Source organism: Vipera ursinii (assembly GCF_947247035.1).
Source record: "Vipera ursinii genome assembly, chromosome: Z".
In the NCBI taxonomy this organism is placed as follows: domain Eukaryota; kingdom Metazoa; phylum Chordata; class Lepidosauria; order Squamata; family Viperidae; genus Vipera; species Vipera ursinii.
In genome coordinates this window covers 83,332,602-83,354,036 of record NC_139517.1, presented here as the reverse complement: position 1 = coordinate 83,354,036, position 21,435 = coordinate 83,332,602, and the positions used below count along the sequence as shown (strand labels likewise).

Below are 21,435 nucleotides of genomic sequence, written 5' to 3'. Positions count from 1 at the left end.
GTGGTCTAGTTCCATCTATTAGGAAATGTCATCCAGCAGATCCTTGGAAGAGAGACATTTCTATTATGTTAGCTCCTCAGAATCACTGTGTGAAATGGGTGGCTATATAAATTGATTGCTTCACTGGCTGAAACAAACAAACAAACAAACAAACAAACAAACAAACAAACAGGGGCTGGACTAGAAGATCTCCAAGGTCCCTTCCAGCTATATTTTATTCTACAAACATACATACAATATGTTGAACAGAAATTAGTCAAATATTCAGTACTAATGAATAACACCTAAAGAATTAGAATTAACTTTTTAATTAAGCTTCTTTAAGAAACACTGTTTACTTTAAACCTTGTATTAAAACTGAAGCATACAAACCTAGATTTTAGAAAAATAGACTAAATGGCTTATATGATTTAAAAAATTTAAGTATTTAAAATAAAAATGATAGTTTTACAAATCTCTCTCCCATTTAGAAATCAAATTTGTTTGATAAACTGCTTACTAATTTCTGATGCCTTTCTTGTCCAGTTCTGCCAAATCTTCTCATGAAAAGCATAGAAAGAGACTATAAGATTGTCACCAGTTAGTTCTGTCTAATTGTTATGAAGGCTAATTGCATGTTCTACTGCATGAATAAACAACTTAAGCTAAGGCTATATGTCAGTCTCAAAATGTATAGGTCTGGAATAGAAAAAGAAAATGCCACCAACCTATAATTTCTAAAATGACAAGAAGAAAGAGGAAGCTGGCTTAAGGTAAATGGACTATGTGTATCGTTTTAATAAACTTAACATATACAGCGTTCTTAATTAACTTGTTATGAATTAATGTAACATAACTTACCTACATTTAAATTAAGACAAATTTTATTTTTGTCCTCAGCATGTTCACATATTTGTCCTTTTTCTTCCATGTCTCCACGCTCCAACACATCATATTTACGCTTAGAGCTAAAAAATATAAAAGGATGACATTGATCTTGATTTTATACCAAATTGATAAGGTATCACAGATAAATTAGAGAATTGCAAATATTTCATACTATTAATTTAAGCTGTGAACTTCGCCTCTGTTGTGAATTTCATTCTTTCTATGCAACTGAAGAGTTGTCAGGAAAGTATAATTTTGAAATGCAGGCAGTTGTATCCACAGGATATGCATCTAAAAAATCAAGGCTTTCATCATGATGTGTGACATTGCTTTCATAATTCTGACATCCCCATCTCCTAAGAGAGAATTAACAGGAAAACAAATTTTATCAATTGTCTTAAGCAATTTCAAGAGGATGGAACAACATACAATATTATCTAGAATGGAAACACAAATGGAGTAAGTGGAAACTTATTTGAGAAAACTGAATACATATTCTATGTTTTAATTAGACAACTATATACAATATTTATCCTCTTACACTTGGAATTGTAAAATACACGTAAACACATTTCCTCTCCTTTTTCTTTCCTTGAATTGGCAAGCTGGCAAAGATATTGACTCAAATCTTAAACAGAGTAAGTACTAGAAGGATTTTTGAGACAGGTGTACTGGAATCTAGTTAGAGAAGTCAATGAATAGCAAAATAAATACGTTCCATTATGAAATATGTGAGTTTATTATATATAATACTACACCTTTCAACTATGAAGGCCTTCAACCTAAGATAAAGACTTCTGCTGATTTATGCAACCATATAAAAGATGATTCTGGTTGCAGCTGCTACAGGTACTGTCTGATTTCTTCCTCCAGTGAAAGTGTAGTGGTGCAGATGGACACCATTATTGGATAAAGGATAAAAGTGAAAATCCATAGAAGATAATGGGAAAGAAAGGATTCTGAGGGAAGGTCAACTCTCTTGGCAGTTTCTAATATGGCTCTACAAATGAAAACAAATCGTGTGGTGATTTATTCAAGCTGTATTTACTTCTGGGATGGAGCTGTTGAACTACAGTGAATATAAAATGTTTATGCACCGGTTAAAAATGCCAGGTTTCTCAGATGTAAAAAAATCAGACCAAGAGAAATCACTTCAGAAATTTTTTTTACCTTTAAGGCAATATGCTTTAATTAAGAAGCAGGCGAGACAGCAAGTTGAACAATTAACTTTTTATTCCGAACCAGGCAAACAACAGAAGACATGACTCTTATTTATACTGGCAGCTGTCAACAGGTTAGCCAATCAGGGCTGAGCTGGTTCCCGCGCCGTTCGTCTCCCCCAATCGGAGCCGGCTGGTTTTGACAGCTCGGAGCTGTCAGTGGTGGCGCGTGCAGAACTGTCAGTCGGTTGCGCTTGCGTAGTTCTGTCCGGCAGCTTTTGACAGCTGTCAAAAGCTGCCGTGGCTTTTACCTCAGCCCTGTTAATCTCTATTACAATAATATGTGAATACATAACAATGTGAATAATGAATACATAACAATGTGAATAATATGTGAATACATAACACCCCTTACCCCTCCCTCTGATTGTGTTGATTTTTCCCCAACTGTTTCTTTTTTGGGTTTCCCCATTCGAAGTCTTGTAAGTAGGCGGGGGGTCTTTTTATCCTTTCGGAGCGCCGGGGTGTTGTCTCAGCTGGTTGTTCCTTTTCCCCAGGCATCTCGAGGACTGGTTCAGGTGTCATGGGGCATGGTTCCGTCGTTCCAGCGTCGTTTGGAGTGGGGTTTTGAAGTGGTACATTCTGATCGGGGGGGTTTTGGCGTGAAAGTGTTTGCGGTGGGGCTTCTGCCTGCATTTCGTCGTTCCCCCTTTCCCCTATATTTTGTGGGCTGCGCCGCCGGAGTTGGTCGATGTGTCTGCGGATGTGGGAATTGTGTCCTGTGTCTATGATGTATGATAGGGGACCAGTTTGTTCAATGACAACCCCCTGTGTCCATTTGTTGCCCCCCCGTAGTTCCTTGCCCAGACAGCTTGCCCTGTGCTGAGAGTTCTATGCTGGAGGGGCAGTTCTGGGTCTGGAGGGGATCTGTCAGGATGTAGACGGTCCAGTCTGGTAGTTAGTCTTTTGCCCCAGCGAAGCTCTGCTGGAGACTTTCCAGTAGTTGTGCATGGGGTGGTGTGTTGCGATAAAAGGAATTGAGCCAGTCTGCGGTGCCAGTTGCCGGAGATGATTTTCCGCAGTGCCTCTTTGGTTGATTTCACCATCACCTTTGCCAAGCCGTTCGTGGATGGGTGAAAAGGAGCCGTGGTGGTGTGCCTAATAGAGTTCGCCGTTGTGAAACTCTGGAATTCGTAGGAAGTAAATTGGGGGCCATTATCGGAGACTATTACATCTGGAAGCCCATGTGTTGCGAACAACCCCCTTAGAACTTGTATTGTGGCTGCTGAAGTTGTGCTAGTCACTGGTGCCACCTCTAGCCATCTCGAATAGCTATCCACGACTATTAGGAATGATTGTCCCTGGAATGGACCTGCATAGTCTATGTGGATACGGGACCAGGGTGTCTTTGTAGTTTCCCATCTGTGTATGGGAGCCTGTGGCTGGGTGGCTCTAACAAGTTGGCAGGAATAGCAGCCGGCTACATGTGTTTCAATTTGCTTGTCTAATCCTGGCCACCAGACATAGCTTCTGGCCAGAGCCTTCATTTTGACGGTCCCAGGGTGACCTTCGTGGAGGCTCTCTAACACCTTGAGTCTGTGTTTTTCAGGTATGATTACCCTGCTGCCCCATAATAGACACCCCTGATGGGTGGATAATTCCTTTTGCTTTAAAATATAAGGTTGGAATTCTGGGTCTGGGGGTGTGCATTGCCAGCCAGACGTGACATAGCCTAAGACTCTGCCTAATATTTTATCTGCAGCAGTGGCTGCAGAGATGTCTTTTACAGATAATGGACATTCAGGCAGGTCTGAGATAGCCAGTATCTTTCCAGCTGGTGCTGGGTCTGGGTCGACTATCGGTTGGGGCAGTCTGCTAAGCCCATCAGCATGGCCCATGGATTTCCCTGGCTTGTATTCTAAGTTGTACGAATAGGCTGACAGAAAGGTAGACCATCTCAGGATGCGGGGAGATATTTGTGGGGTTAGTTTGTTTACTGTAAAGAGTCCTAATAGGGGCTTATGGTCCGTAAAAATGGTAAAGGGTCGGCCGTATAGGTAGTCATGAAACTTTTTTACGCTAGCCACTATAGCTAAAGCCTCTTTATCAATCTGAGCGTAATTACGCTCAGGTTTTGACAGCGTTCTGGAATAGAACGCTACAGGGGTCTGCGTTCCTTCCTTAGTTAAGTGGCTTAGGACCGCTCCGATGCCGTAGGGGGAGGCATCACAAGCCAGACATAAGGGCAGCTGTTCGTTAAACAGGGCTACTGTTGCATTGCTGGAGAGTAAGTTTTTTAGTAGATTAAAACTTTTATCATGCTCAGATGACCAGTTCCAGGGTTTGCCTTTATCTAATAGCCTGTGTAGGGGTTCAGCGATGGAGGCTTTATGAGGCAGGAAGGTATGATAAAAATTAACTAACCCTAGGAAGGCTTGAAGTTCTTGTTTGTTTTTAGGGGTTGGTGCTGTTTTAATGGCTTTAATTTTTGTTTCAGTGGGGTGAATTCCCTTAGCATCAATTTTAAATCCTAAAAACTCTGTTGAAGGCACCCCGATGGAGCATTTGTCTCGTTTTAATTTGAGGCCAGCCTCCCTGAATCTAAGGAGCACCTTAGTTAATTTGTCAGCTAGGTCTTTTTCTGATTCCCCTGCAATTAGGATGTCGTCGAAATATGGACAGACCCCGGGGATCCCTTTAAGTGTTTTTTTCCATGATTTCTTGGAAGATCCCCGGGGCTGCAGAGATGCTGAATTGAAGGCGGTTAATTTTAAATGCTCCTTTGTGGGTGACGATTGTCTGAGCTAAGGCGGTGTCAGGGGTGACAGGCAGCTGTAAATACGCCTGCACCAAGTCTAACTTGGCAAAAATGGCGCCTGACTTAATGGCTGCGAGGATGTCTTTGACAGCCGGGACCGGGTAGGCATGGGCATTTAATGCACGGTTGAGGGTCGCTTTATAATCGGCACATAATCTTATTTGGCCATTTGGTTTAATTGGGGTCACTATGGGTGTCTCCCACTCTGCCCCTTCTACTGGTTCTAGGACTCCTAAGTTAGTTAATCGGTCTAGCTCAGTTTCTATTTTTTCTCTCAAGGCGAAGGGAACTCTTCTTGCCTTGATTCTGACAGGCATTACATTAGGGTTTAGTTTAAGCGATACAGGCGGTCCTGTGTACTTCCCTAGCGAGCTGTCAAAGACGTCCGCGAATTGAAGGCAGACGGTTTCTAAGTTTGACAGCTGAATGGCGTTGATGCCTGTCAACGCTATCCCTAGCGCCTCAAACCAGTCTAATCCTAGCAGGCTGATTCTGTTTTCCTGGGTCACTAGTATAGGGAGGGATCCTTTAAATTGTTTGAACTCCACGGGGACGGAGGCTTTTCCCCGGAGTTTAATGGGCGTTTTCTGAAAGTCAGCTAGGCGGAGTTTGGTGGGTCGAAGCGCGGGCCGTTTTCTACTTTGGTTACAAATGTCCCTGTAGGTTTGCCACGAAATGAGTGAGACGGAGGACCCAGAGTCCACTTCCATCTCACAGGGAATTCCATGAATCAGAACGTCCACCTTGACTTTGGGCTTAAGAGTGCTGTGGACTGTGTGTTCCCCCGCCCTTCCCCTCACATTAAGCACTAGGGGTTTGGAACTGTGCCTGGCCCTGGGTGTGTGTTGGCTCATACCTGCGGGCGTCACCTCCAGTTCATGCAGATTTTCTCGGCTCTGGCTGCGGCACACGGCTTTGAGGTGACCTGTCTTTCCGCACCCGTGGCATTTGGCACTGCGGAACCGGCACGTTGCTCTTGGGTGGCTTCCGCCGCAGCTGGCACACTTAGCCCTGTTTGGCTGGAAGTTAGCGCCCCTCTGATTGTTGGCAGGTCCCCCTCTGTAGTTGCGTTGCAGCCTGAGCTTTTCGAACCGCCGCTGTACCGCATCAATGTCCATGGAGACGTCGCCATCTTCGGGACCGCTGAAACCGCCGTCCTCTTGGTGCACGGACCCACTGGGCCCGCTGTCAGGTGAACGTCGGTTGTCACCGTGGCTGTCCTCATATGCAATGACTTCCCTCGCCACATCAGTCATTGTCAGTTCTGGCTTGGCGATCAGCTTCTTCCTCAGCCGCTCATCTTTGAGCCCTATGACGATTTGGTCCCGGATTCGGTCTTCTAAGTCCGGGAACCGACACCGCCGTGCGGCGTGTCTGACCCGGGTTATGAAGTCATTTGCTGGCTCGTCAGGAAGCTGTAGTCTTCGGGCGAAATTTACCCTCCAGAAGAGTTCTGACTTGATGGGCATGAAGTATTTACTCAGTCCCTCGGTGAGATCGGCGTAGGAGATAGTGGCGATCGGTTCAGGAGTGAAGATTCCCACAGCGGCATCATAGACAGCGGGCCCGCTGAGCCAGAGGAGGGCGGCTGCCTTGGCCCGGTCGTCCGTAATCTTCTTTACCACCAGGTATCCTTCTACCTGGCCCAGATGAGATTCCCAGCATTCTGGGTGGCGGGTGTTGAACTCTCGAATGTGGCCATGGTTCGTCATGCTGTCTGTGAGCCGTGGGTGCAGCTGCTTGCGTTATATGGAAGTTCGGCTTCCGAGTGACTTCAGCGAGTGACTAGCTCGAGCTAAGGGAAAAAATCTCTTCTCCCCTTAGGTAGTGACTTCAGCTTAGGCAAGCAGGCATCCCATCCTCGTCGCCAGTGCTTTAATTAAGAAGCAGGCGAGACAGCAAGTTGAACGATTAACTTTTTATTCCGAACCAGGCAAACAACAGAAGACATGACTCTTATTTATACTGGCAGCTGTCAACAGGTTAGCCAATCAGGGCTGAGCTGGTTCCTGCGCCGTTTGTCTCCCCCAATCGGAGCCGGCGGGTTTTGACAGCTCGGAGCTGTCAGTGGTGGCGCGTGCAGAACTGTCAGTCGGTTGCGCTTGCGTAGTTCTGTCCGGCAGCCTTTGACAGCTGTCAAAAGCTGCCGCGGCTTTTACCTCAGCCCTGTTAATCTCTATTACAATAATATGTGAATACATAACAATGTGAATAATGAATACATAACAATGTGAATAATATGTGAATACATAACATAATATATATACACTGTACAATTCAATTGACAAACTGAAATCTTTTAGGTGGAAAAATAATAAAAAATGAAGAAATTTCATATCCATTATAGGTCTGCTGAAGATAGCCTGTTGGTGATTCCCCCCACCCCCAATGTCATTTCATTTCCCCTGACTAGTTCCTAAATTCCTGAGAACAATACTGCTGCCAAAATTGAGAATTTATGACCAATACCTCCTTGACTACTCTTACTTGTAAGCATTCTACCCCCATTTCTTTTGCCCATCTGGTTGACATCACTATTCTTTCCCTTTAACTTTTCAATGTACTTATCTAGAATTTATCTTAGTAGGTGGCAGAATCTGTTGACTTTGTCTGAGATGTCAAGAAGAATACTAGGGTTGTAGATTAAATGTTAAATCTACCTACCTCTAGCCATTACTTGCATCACATTCTGATCGCATCATGCCTTCTGATACTCCATAAAGCTTATCTAATAAGTAGAAAGGAAAAAGAGGCATGATAAGTGATAATGCTAAACTGAGAGGCATGATAAGTGATAATGCTAAACTGAGGCTCTTCAAGACAGTGAAATAGGCCCAATGGCCTATTTTTTGATAGAGAAGTGAGACTGAAGCCTCATTTTTAAGGTTAGAGGAAGCAAACCCAGAGGAGGAATGGCAGGAAACCAGTGATGCATTGTCAGTTATTTTATTTTCTTATTAAAAGCTGTATATAGCACTGATAATTTACATAATTGGTAACACTTGATCATCTTTTATACTACTCTGAATTCAAACCCTAAATTAGCTTCTGCAGATCCTAATTAACAGTGAAATCTAATTTTCTAGTGGATTCTTCTTCCTGTTATATGCTAATCAAGTTACTTAAATGTTAATTGATAATTAAAATTGTGATTACATCTTTATTATAGGTGTAATTTAGTTTCATTCTTTTTCAACCACACTTCCAATTTGCATATTCATAAGTCTCTGTGGGTGCTCTTTATAAAGCCAAGTGAATTTAATAAACCTGACAAAAACTGGTTTATTAAAGTCAAATTAAAGCTTTAGGCCCATAATTTAAACTATAGCTCAGAACAAATTAGTTTTAAAACCAAGAACTAGTGAAAAGAACAATCACAATTTGAAACATGGACAGGACTATTCTCCACTACTGCCAATTAATGTTAATAGTTAGTGAAATAGGAGCTGAGTTCAAAGCACTAGAAGTTTATTACATACTACCAATACACACAAGAATTTGGTCTACTTATGGTCAAGCCAAATTGGCCCAAGATCAGGGGTCCCCAACCCCTGGTCTATGGACCAGTATTGGGCTGTGGCATGCCAGCAACCAGTCTGCACAAACAAAGCCCCCCATCCATGAGATAAGGCAGCACACTAAACCACACACCCTCTGGTCCACGGAAAAACCTTTTCCCACAGAACCGGTCTCTGGTGTCCAAAAGGTTGGGGACCTCTGCCCTAGATGAAGGTCAATGGAATTCACAGCAATACATCTACAGGTTCTAATCACCGCTCCTAAAATAATGAAAGTGAACTAAATCTGATCACAAAAATCACTTCAAGGGCAGAGCCATCAATTACTAAATCCACTATTCTCTTTTCTTCCCTTCCCCACCAAAAGAGTAAAACACACTTTTTCTTCACTTATTCTGGTATGTGAAATTATATTAGCTTAATATAATAGCAAAGATTCTTGGAGACTTTTGAAAAAAGAAACAAGAATAAATAAGAGCTATCAAGTCTACCTTGAGGAAATTAAAATGATTCTGAGCTTGCCTAATATATTCTGAATATTTATTTGATACATATAGTATCTTAATTTTCAATCAGAAACTCAAAGCATACAGAGCTGTACAATTTTATGAAATTAAGTTACTCCAATCAAATTTAACTATTTTATATATACACACATTGCTTGGAATACATCAATGGATAGGATAGGATAGGATAGGACAGGACAGGACAGGACAGGACAGAACAGAACAGAACAGAACTTATAGGTCTTTTAGGCTAACTCCCTGCCCATAGCAGGAGACTGATTTATCCTTCCCAGACAAATAGTTGACCAATCTTTGCTTGAAAACCTCCAGCGATGGAGTACCCACAACTCCAAGAAACAACCTGTTCCACTGATTAATTATTCTCACTGTCAGGCAATTTCTCCTTGGTTCCAGATTGGATCTCTCTTTAACAAGCTTCCATCCATAGCATCTCTCCTTCCCTTAGGAGCTTTGGAAAATAAGTTGATCTTCTCATTTTTGTGGTACCCCATACCGGAAGACAGCTATCATGCCATATTTTAATACACTCTATGTATTTAGTATACAGCTGTAAACATACATAATGGAAGTATATTTAACAGGAAAATAGTTCAAGTTGATGTTGGAAGTTTGAACAAACACTATATTACTGTTTATTTTGAATACAACCCAATTTAGCTAACTAGTTCTGATGGCCATGAATATGAAGACATAGACTTCAAGGTAATACTTCATATCATTCACAGATGTTACACACTGCACTCCCTTGGCTAATTTTACATCCTATGTGTAAAACTGCCTGGAAATTTGTTACTTTTTTAATCAGAACAAACATTTGCCAGTTTTTCTGGTATAATAAAATAAATAAAGCTGTTGCCTCCCCTGATGTCAACAGTGTTTGCTGACTTTTTTACCCAGCATTCTAGGCATGAAGCCAATATTTTTTTCCTTCTTTCCCTAATCTTACTTCTGATTATCACAAAGTACTCCAACATAAAAAAAATAATTCTAAAAGAACTTCATGAGTGTATAATATGTGCAGGATTACCTAAACAATTATCAATGTACATTTGGATACCTGGATCTGTGATTTCTTGCAGAATCCACAAGGTTTTTGGAAGAAAAACAAAATACAAAATATAGGCCTCATTTAACTTTTTAGAAAGCATAATAGTAAATCCTTTGTACGTTATAGCTATGGACTTTAATAAGGTACAATGGAGCATTTAAACATGGGTAGCATGTATAATTGTGAAGGTAAAACAAATTCTTAAGTCTTTCTTGTAAGCAATTTCAGATATGCTTGGGTGATTTAAGGGATGTCTCACAGTAAAGCATCTTTTTGTATACTTTGATTTGAGCTGCCATTCTGTTAGTGGAACATATTTTAAAATTTCAACATACATTTTGTGAATCCTCAAATCATCCAATGCAATGTATTTGTCATATATAGGTGAAACTCGAAAAATTAGAATATCGTGCAAAAGTTCATTTATTTCAGTAATGCAACTTAAAAGGGGAAAGTAATATATGAGATAGACTCATTACATGCAAAGCAAAATAGTTCAAGCCGTGATTTGTCATAATTGTGATGATTATGGCTTACAGCTCATGAAAACCCCAAATCCACAATCTCAGAAAATTAGAATATTGTGAAAAGGTGCAATATTCTAGGCTCAAGGTGTCCCACTCTAATTAGCTAATTAAGCCATAACACCTGCAAAGGGTTCCAGAGCCTTTAAATGGTCTCTCAGTCTGGTTCAGTAGGAATCACAATCATGGGGAAGACTGCTGACCTGACAGTTGTGCAGAAAACCATCAATGACACCCTCCATAAGGAGGGAAAGCCTCAAAAGGTAATTGCAAAAGAAGTTGGATGTTCCCAAAGTGCTGTATCAAAGTACATTAATAGAAAGTTATGTGGAAGGGAAAAGTGTGGAAGAAAAAGGTGCACAAGCCGCAGGGATGACTGCAGCCTGGAGAGGATTGTCAGGAAAAGGCCATTCAAAAGTGTTGGGGACTTTCACAAGGAGTGGACTGAGGCTGGAGTCAGTACATCAAGAGCCACCACACACAGACGGAACCTGGCCATGGGCTTCAAATGTCGTATTCCTCTTGTCAAGCCACTCCTGAACAACAAACAATGTCAGAAGCGTCTTACCTGGGCTAAAGAAAAACAGACCTGGTCTGTTGCTCAGTGGTCCAAAGTCCTCTTTTCTGATGAGAGCAACTTTTGCATCTCATTTGGAAACCAAGGACCCAGAGTCTGGAGGAAGAATGGAGAGGCACACACTGCAAGATGCTTGAAGTCCAGTGTGAAGTTTCCACAGTCTGTGTTTATTTGGGGAGCCATGTCATCTGCTGGTGTTGGTCCACTGTGCTTCATTAAGTCCAGGGTCAACGCAGCCGTCTACCAGGAGATTTTGGAGCACTTCATGCTTCCTTCCGCAGACAAGCTTTATGGGGATGCTGACTTCATTTTCCAACAGGACATGGCACCTGCCCATACTGCCAAAAGCACCAAAACCTGGTTCAATGACCGTGGGATTACTGTGCTTGATTGGCCAGCAAACTCGCCTGACCTGAACCCCATAGAGAATCTATGGGGCATTGCCAAGAGAAATTTAATTAATTTAATTTAATTTATTGAGATTTATATACCGCCCTTCTCCCAAAGGGACTCAGGGCGGTTTACAGGGCATAAATATAAATAAGATGAGAGACATGAGACCGGACAATGCAGAAGAGCTGAAGGCTGCTATTGAAGCATCCTGGTCTTCCATAACACCTCAGCAGTGCCATGGGCTGATAGCTTCCATGCCATTCTCATTGAGGCAGTAATTGCTGCAAAAGGGGCCCAAACCAAGTACTAAGTACATATGCATGCTTATACTTTTCAGAGGTCCGATATTGTTCTATGTACACTCCTTGTTTTATTGATTGCATGTAACATTCTAATTTTCTGAGGTTGTGGATTTGGGGTTTTCATGAGCTATAATCATCACAATTATGACAAATTACGGCTTGAACTATCTTGCTTTGCATGTAATGAGTCTATCTCATATATTAGTTTCCCCTTTTAAGTTGCATTACTGAAATAAATGAACTTTTGCACGATATTCTAATTTTTCGAGTTTCACCTGTGTAGAAGAGAGTGAAGTAGGTTTAGGTTTAGGTTTATTTGATTTGTATACCGCCCTTCTCCCTAGGGACTCAGGGCGGTTCACAGGGCATACATAAACAACAATACAAAAGTTAAAAGAAAATTAAACCAGTGCCCAGTTAAAACAACCATAATAAATACTAAAAAACCAATTTAAAAACCCATATTCCCCCATCAGGCCAGACCAGCTAATTCAAATAAGTGGGTCTTCAACCCGCGGCGGAAGGATCGGAGGTCAGATGCCATCCGGAGCTCAACCGGCAGTTGATTCCATAATGCTGGAGCGCCCACAGAGAAGGCCCTCCCCCTGGGGACCACCAGTCGACATTCCCTGACCGGAGGCACCCTGAGGAGGCCCTCTCTGTGGGCACGCACAAGGCGGAGGGAAGTTGACGCCAGCAGCAGGTGGTCCCCGAGGTAACCCAGACCCATGCCATGTAAGGACTTAAAGATCATAACTAGGACCTTGAACCTCACCCGGAAGACAACTGGTAACCAATGCAGCTCGCGGAGCAAAGGTGTAACATGGGAGTATCGGGAAACTCCCAACTCTCGCGGCCGCATTCTGTACCAGTTGGAGCCTCCGAGCGGTCTTCAAGGGAAGCCCCATGTAGACAGCGTTACAGTAGTCTAGGCGAGAGGTCACGAGCGCATGAGTGACCGTACACAGGGCATCCCAGTCCAGATAGGGCCGCAACTGGCACACCAGGCGAACCTGGGCGAAAGCCCCCCTAGTCACAGCTGCTACATGATCTTCCAGGGTAAGTCGTGAATCTAGGAGGACTCCCAAGTTGCGAGCCCTATCCACGGGGGGTAACAGCTCACCCCCCATAGAAAGAGATGGAACATTTTGAATGTCCCGGGATGCCGGAATGTACAGCCACTCAGTCTTGTCAGGGTTGAGTTGAAGTCTGTTCCTCCCCATCCAGACCCGAACCGCCTCCAGGCAACGGGACATCACAGCGAGGGCATCACTGGGGTGGTTTGGGGTCGAAATAAAAAGTTGGGTATCATCAGCATATTGGTGATACCCAACTCCAAAACCACGAATGATCTCACCCAGCGGTTTCATGTAGATGTTGAACAGGAGAGGCAAGAGAACCGACCCCTGAGGAACTCCACAAACGAGAGACCTAGGGGCCGATCTCTGCCCCCCTGCCAACACCGACTGCGAGCGTCCCAGGAGATAGGAGGAGAACCACTGAAGAACTGTGCCTCCCACTCCCAATCCCCTGAGACGCCGCAGCAAGATACCATGGTCGATGGTATCGAAAGCCGCTGAGAGGTCTAATAGGACTAGGACAGAGGAATGTCCCCTATCCCGAGCCCTCCAGAGATCATTCACCAGAGCGACCAATGCTGTCTCCGTGCTGTACCCGGGCCTGAAACCCGATTGGTAAGGGTCCAGATAATCCGCTTCCTGCAGGACCAGAGGGAGCTGACGCGCCACCACTCTCAACAACCTTCGCAAGAAAGCGAAGGTTGGAGACTGGACGAAAGTTGTTCAATACAGCTGGGTCCAAGGCAGGCTTCTTGAGGAGAGGTCTCACCACCGCCTCCTTCAAGGCGGTGGGGAAATAACCCTCACTCAAAGAAGCAGATATAACCGCCTGGAGCCAGCCTCGTGTCCTCTCCCTAGCTGCATAAACCAGCCAGGAAGGGCACGGATCCAATAAACATGTGGTGGAGCTCAGCTTCCCCATAATCCTGTCCACTTCATCAGGGGTCACAGAATCAAACTCTTCCCAGATAACGTTGACAAGACCGCCCGTGTCCTGATCGCCAGACTCTGCCCAGCTGGAGTCCAAACCGGTCCGAATCCGAGCGATTTTATCCGACAGATGTTGACTAAATTCCTCGGCACGACCCTGCAAGGGATCCTCCCTCACCTCCTGATTAAGAAGGGAGCGAGTCACCCTAAACAGGGCGGCCGGGCGATTATCTGCGGACGCGATGAGGGTGGAGAAGTAATTACACCTCGCCACCCTCATCGCTGCGAGATAAGACCTAATATAGGTTCTTAACCGCAACCGGTCGGATTCAGTTCGGCTAGACCTGCAGCAGCTCTCTAGGCCCCGTTTTTGACGCTTCATCTCCCGGAGCTCCACGGAGAACCATGGAGCTCGCTGGGATCTGCACCGGGTCAGGGGCCGCAAGGGTACAACCCGGTCAAGTGCCTCAGTGGCTGCCCTTTCCCAGGCTTCCACTAAGGCATCCGCCGAGTTGTGAGCAATGGAGGCAGGTGGGGACCCCAGCGCTGCTTGGAATCTATCAGGATCCATTAAGCGTCTGGGGCGGAACCATCTAATTGGCTCCGTACCCCCACGGCGGGGGGTGGCAAAACGGAAGACCATCCGCAGGAGATGATGATCGGTCCATGACAGGGGCATAATAAATGGAGAGCCCCCACCAAGATCATCCAACCACCGTCCAGATAAAAAAAATCAGGTCAAGGGTGTGGCCTCCCTCATGAGTTGGTTCAGAAATTACTTGCGTCAGGTCCATGGCCGTCATGGAAGCCATAAACTCCCGAGCTAGTTCAGATGAACCTCCCAGGGATGGTAGATTGAAGTCTCCCAAAACTATAAGTTTGGGAAACTCAACCACCAACCCCGAGAGGGTATCGAGCAGCTCGGGCAGGGCTGCTGCTGCGTGACTAGGCGAAATGTACACCAGCAGCAAGCCCAACTGCGCCCCATAACCAAATCTCACAAAGAGAGACTCACACCCGACTATCTGAGAAACGGTGGTCTCCCGCGGACATAAGGTCTCCCTAATAATCACCGCCACTCCCCCACCCCTACCATGAGCTCGTGGCCGATGTAGCACCCGGAAGCCTGGTGGGCAGAGGTCAACCAAAGGGACCCCACCCTCTGGGCCCAATCAAGTCTCCGTGATGCAAGCCAGGTCCGCGTGCTCACCCTCAACTAAATCCCTACCGAGGGGAGCTTTATTAACCACGGACCTGGCATTCAGGTACACCAGCCGGAGCTCAGGAGGCTGCACATCCTCGCTCCCGGAGCCTCGGGGAAGAAGCAGAGGGTCGGAGCGCCCAACCGCTTGCAAATAGCAGAGACGGCCCTCCCGGTAACGATACGGCCCTCTGTCTATCCACCTGCTGCCATTCCCCATCGTGGGAATCGGTAATCCCACGACCCGCTCATGAGCCCCGGAGACAACCACACCCCGCTCTCCCCCCGAGCGGTCGGACCCAAGTCTGGCCTGAGCCATGGTTGATTGGCCACCCCCCATAGCCAAACAACCCCTATCTCCCACCCCTCTCCCTAACCCCATAAAAAATTTCGATAAAAAAGTAATCAGAGGCCTTCTATTAAATTTGTATTAAAGGCCTCTGCCCCTGCCCAGCCATCTCTCCGGGTCCCAAAACTCGGGCCCGTCATTGAGGTTACGAGTATTTAAGGAGGCGGGTCGCACCCAGGAGAGGGGGGCACCCCTGAGGGCGTACAAGTCCGTGCTAGTGTATTGTCGCATGAGTCTAGGAAGTCCAGGATAGGCATCCCATTAGTTGTCCATGGGAGGATCGAACATGGAGACAGATATCTGGGTCCCCACCCAACTTCACTGCCACTCAGTCGGGTGCCCCAGAGACGGGCCGCCCCCCGCCCTCTCACGACGGGTTGCAACTCTGTTCCTGGAGGTGGACCAGATATCCTCTGGGTAGGCAAACCCCATAGAGCTCCCACCTCTATGGGGCTGCAAAAGTAGAGTTCTCATAAGTAGATATTCATTTATAGAACATACGATGTAAGTATAGTTTCCATTTTAACAAAAGTAAAATAAATCCAGCTTTTGGAAACTCAAAATATTCTCTTATCTGGTGAAGAAGCCAAGATTTATAGCCCAGGCTTCCAGTGTCTTTTTATATGTGACATTCAGTTTAACCTAATTCAATTTTGACTCTAGATTACATAGGAACGTTACAGTACTTCTGTTTTTGGCTAGAATTGATCTGTTCTTTTTTGTTGCAAAATATAGCTCCAAAGATAAGTAATATCTCATCAAATTACATCAATGTTTTAAACAAGTAGACTATTCCAGTATCTTCAGTTTTAATGTGATATTGTCTCAAGGCACTGAGTATTGGAAAATGCAGGATGAGTGTTATATTCATCTGTACAATCACTAAACAACCCATTACTTTTTAAATAGCTTTGAGATTCTGTGAGACTGAAAGGCATTACATAAAATCAAGTTCTCCTGTAGTCAATTTACTTGTTGTCTGTAAGACACAACCAGTGAAATAGGAAAAATGGTAAGTTAAAGTGACATAAAAACCATGAAGGTCTCTATTCAACAGGGTTAGTGTAGCATTTCTCAAGCGTCTGTCAGGAGAACTCATGTAAATGTCTCAGGGGGGTTAACTGTGTATTTCTCCTCATGGAGGTTTTTTTTAGGCCAAATTGTTTTTATACTCTACGCAAGGAAATGCTAATAGAACATTAAGATTATATGGGAAAACCTAAGTAAAAGGAAGGAAACAAACAAACAAACCAGAGTTAATGACCCCTTTATATATCTGGAATTTCGGAAAGAAAGAAATATAAGGAAACTCCATAAGCTGGCAACAGGTATTATTAAACATTGAGAATTGAATCCATACAATGTATTCATTTTTATGATGAATGTTGGATATGATAATCTTGTCAAGCGGTTTATTTCAAGTACTAACATGAATCTGAGGTTCCCTGAAAAATGGATATGTAGAATTTTATAGCAGGAAATAAAGTTTGATTAACTTTGTGGTGAAGTAGGTGATCAGTAGCCCAGGGCTTTCTGTGGTCTTATTGTATTACTAATAATGGAAATCACTGTGTGACTTTTGAACAAGAAACAAAAAAAGGATAGATGATGGTCTAACAGAGGCTTAAGTTGGTTTGCTTTTCATTTTGTTAAAGTAAAACCTCAAAATTATATTGGGAAAGAGGGTACAGGTAATCACAATGTTGTGTATATTACATCATCACTTTTGGCCTTCAGAAAGAAAAATCATGGCAGCAGCTGAAACATTTTTCCTTTCCTGCTGTAGGGCAATCTTTCTTAACTTAGGGGTGGAGGGCATCAACACATATAGACGGTAAAGATTAGAGAAGTTATTCTGTTACGTTTGATTCATCAGTCCAGGTTGGCCTTAGGTTTTTACTGTTGATTAAAGTAAAAACCAGCTCCAACCCCTTTGATGTCTAATCCAAGTATGTAATACATATGAAAGAAGTATACTGCAGCATAGTTGTGTCATTAATTAACATTTCAAAGGATTGATGAAAAAATATATTTAGCTGTGTGGGTACAGTTCAGCACAGCAAACTTGTAGTTATTTAAGGTGCTGGATTTAAGGTGCTGGTACTTACCTTTAAAGGCCTACATGGCCTAGGCCCGGGATATTTGCAGGACCATCTGCTGCCGGGGACGACTTCCCATCGCCCAGTGCGCTCACACAGAGAGGGCCTCCTCAGGGTGCCGTCGGCTAGACAATATCGGCTGGCGACCCCCAGGGGGAGGACCTTCTCTGTGGGAGCGCCAGCCCTGTGGAACCAACTCCCCCTTGAGCTCCAGATGGCCCCGGATCTCCGGTCCTTTCGCCATGACCTCAAAACTTTCCTTTTTCATCAGGCTGACCTGGATTGACGACGGGTTTTTAAAATGTTTTAATTTTTAATTGTTTAGTTAATTTATTTTGGGGCTGTTTGTTTAATTTCTTTTAACTTTTGTATTGTTGTTTTTATTGTTGTTAGCCGCCCTGAGTCCTTCGGGAGATAGGGCGGCATATAAGTCCCAAAAATAAATAAATAAATAAATAAATAAATAAATAAATAAATAAATAAATATTTCTATAGCACTAAAGAGTGAAGTAGCTTTTAAAATATGGCATATATTTATAAGTTATGCTTCCATTTCTTCCACTTCCAGGCTAAGCTTTGTATAAGTAACTTTTTTAATTAATAAATTAATAAACACATAGATATTTTGTTATATAATAGCTAAACTGAAATATTCTGGTTTCCTTTGGGATTGTATAGGATTCCTTAAAAATATGTAAAGTTCCAATTGCTAAGGTTTCATTAACATAAACCCATCAATCAATAGCAGCTGGAATGAGATTGTATTTTAGCTGATATTAACTGCAAGTTTCAACTGTTTTTTTAAGTACATTCAGATATTTTATTTGAAATATTTCCAAAGTTATGAATAGATTTATTGAATTATATCATTTATTATATACAAAAGGAAAAGAGAGATGAAAGAAATGGAGGAAAAGGCCCTCTATTTTTATTTTTTGTAAAACTGTAGTGGGAAATTGAGACAAGGCTAGTTTATCCATCTTATAATTCCATTTCTTTTTTCTTGTCTGTATAATACCATGAGGACTCTGTTAAGTATTGGGTTCCGACACGTAGAGAAGACGCCAGGGAGATGAGTACAAACAAACTAATGTTTTATTAGCAGTCATTATCTGTACTGAGGGGTTAGGGCATACAAGCAAGCTTATATACTTTTGTACAGCCAGTCAGATTGAACCTAACAATCCTGCCACTAAAACTCCTGCCAGAACTGTTAAGAGTTCAAATATGTGAATAGCTGTTTCCAAAAACCTAACACACAACAGACTCCTTATCTGAAGAGGAACAGGGGAACAGAAGAATCAAAGACAGAAGGAAGCAGCAGTTCCAGGCTTGTGAAGGTCAGAAGCTGAATAATATAACAGAGCTATATGACCTGTAGAGCCTCCTTCAAATCCTAGAGAATGAATCCTAGAGCATTTGAAAATGCATTCATTCACCAGCGAAACTTATTGTATGTGTATTGATCTATCTCAAATAAAAATTTAACATTTGGATAGTTGGCTACTTTTGTTGTCAAAGCGAGACATCAGGTTCACTGACTCACATGATCTTTATTTTTATTTTTTGGGAGATAGCTGGTTCAAATCTTTATATGTGATATTATCATTCTGTGTGAACATAAAGCAGTTCAATATGTAAATGTGATACTGAGTTGTACTCCAGAAAAAAATGGAATTGATATCATATGAAGAAGTCTAGCTGCATCAAGCAAATATTATGAAGATAGAAATAAATGCATATTCCTGTATTTAAAGAATGGATTCAAGTGTTTATACTATAAAAATTAAAAATGGAATAGTATCTTTCTATGCAGTCTAGATTTATGTTAAGGCGTTGAGCTCTGTATTAATATTATATAGCTCTTTTCCCTCAGTTTTCCTTCATTTTGATCGGTATTAAGCTTACAATTATTTTTTTAAAAAATATGTTTTATTATTTTTTTAACATAATAACCTTAATATTCAGTAAACAGTGTGTTGTCTGGGTTTACATTTAAGAAACATTCACTAACAGTTGATTTCTATAATCTATAATCCACATAATAACTTTACTTTATTTCCTCTTTTTCCCATAATGTTCTCTTTTAACAACCTTAAATTAATACAATTCTTGTTGTTTTAATGAATGATGATTGAGAATATTTCTAATATTTCTACAGGTAATAATCACATCCTTTTCTATCTAGTCATTCTGGTGGTATCATCATAGATCCTGTTTACAGTTCTTGTTTACATCTGTTTTTCTCATAATGTTCAAAACATTCTTACTGGTTAAGATTTTCTCAAAGTTAATTACATTTAAATATTTAAGTCTATTTTTTCTCATGTAAGCCAACCCAATACTTTTACCTTTCTTAAGGAATAAATAAGACTAAAAAGGAAAAAAGAATAAGAATAAAAAAATAATAATAAAAAGATAGCATGGTACTTAAAATCCCTATTTCCTATAAGCTAATACATATTTATTTCCAAAATGTTTTCATTCTTTTTTACCACAATTAAAAATATATTTAATCTTTAAATATTCCATTTAATAAATCTAGTCCTCTAGTCTTTTAACTCTTATTCAAAACATTTTTTAATCCATTGTAATTGTCTTAAAGGGACACGGTGGCTCAGTGGGTTAAGACGCTGAGCTTGTCGATCAGAAGGTCGGCAGTTTGGCGGGTCGAATCCAGAGTGCTGCGTAACAGAGTGAGCGCCTGTTACTCGTCCCAGCTTCTGCCAACCTAGCAGTTTGAAAGCACGTAAAAGTGGAAGTAGAAAAATAGGGACCACTACGGTTGGGAAGGTAACAGTGTTCCGTGTGCCTTTGGCGTCTAGTCATGCTGGCCACATGACCACGGAGACGTCCTCGGACAAGCACTGGCTCTTCGGCTTTGAAATGGAGATGAGCAGCGGCCCCTAGAGTCGGAAATGACTAGCACACATGTGCGGGGGAACCTTTACCTTTAATTGTCTTAAAGTCAATCATCTTTAGATATCTAGAACATTTCCTTTATATAAGCCATTCCAACTCTTTTATATTACTCATATCAAGAAATAAAATTTAAAAAAAGAAGAAAAAGAAAGTACTATGTTACTTGAGGGGCTCTTCCCTATTAAAGTCAAATTCACATCCAAAATTTTTCTATTTCTTTAACCATATTTGAACAGGTGTTTCTTTTTTAAATATTCTCTCTGATAGGCCCCATTATCTATTTTCTTAATTTTCATTTTAGCCTTTTTCTTTTGCCCAGTATTTTTCTTAATCAATATATTCTTGTAGGTGTTACTGTAGATATAAAAGGTAAGTCAAATACAATATCTTTCTGAGAGGCATTTGCCCATTCATTTTTGTTGAAAATCTTGTTTTCTTTTTTGTCACAGCTGTTCTTTATTGTTAGAGCTTTGAAGGTCACAATTAGAGATTAGTTTTTTCCAGATTTTGCCAAGTCCTGCATGAAAGCCATAGCTGTCGTAGTCTTCATCCACCACTAGATGTCAGCACTGGTTTATTTTCCAAATTTTCAAAATGAACAAATTGCCTTTAAAATGAGAATCTTAACCATTCAGTAACTTCAAACTTACCCAAATTTAGGTTTTATAGTAATTTTATTTCATTTCAATATGTTTTGGTCCTCCGTAAAAGGTTTAATTCACCACTTCCATTAGTAAAAGGGTGGGGCAAAAATCCCCCCCTTCACTTTCAGAAATTTTTGGCTTCTTGGGATTTTTTTCTTCAGGGAAGTTGATAAGTAGGATAGAGAAAATCGATGTTCTTACCCAGATTCAAACATGCTGTTTACAATCAGCTTAAAATTGTGCTTTTAACTTTGGTTGCTTGCAGCTTGGGCTAGACTTGAAAGTTAGGCTAGCCTTTCTCCTGTTGGTTTCTGGAAGGCTTCTCCTGGACCGATTGGATCGACCTCCATCTCCCCACGGTCACCAGGACTTACTTCCTTCTTTGCTGGCTTTTTGGGGTGGCTTCCGGCCATTTAGGGTCCCTTAACAGGAAGAAACTCAGCCGAAGGGCATGGAGTCCCGAACCTTCAACTGCTG

General features: G+C 42.3%; 1 long non-coding RNA gene across 1 annotated transcript in view; it reads right to left on the bottom strand.

The window, feature by feature from the left end:
- Nucleotides 1-844: 844 nt before the first annotated feature.
- Nucleotides 845-21,435, bottom strand: part of LOC310648383 — a 66,203-nt gene continuing 45,612 nt past the window's right edge. Inside the window, exons 2-4 of the long non-coding RNA XR_014494081.1 lie at nucleotides 7,510-7,573; nucleotides 1,040-1,223; nucleotides 845-947 (exon numbers count right to left, since the gene is read on the bottom strand). This is a non-coding gene — a long non-coding RNA (uncharacterized lncRNA). The remainder of the gene's footprint in view (nucleotides 948-1,039; nucleotides 1,224-7,509; nucleotides 7,574-21,435) is intronic.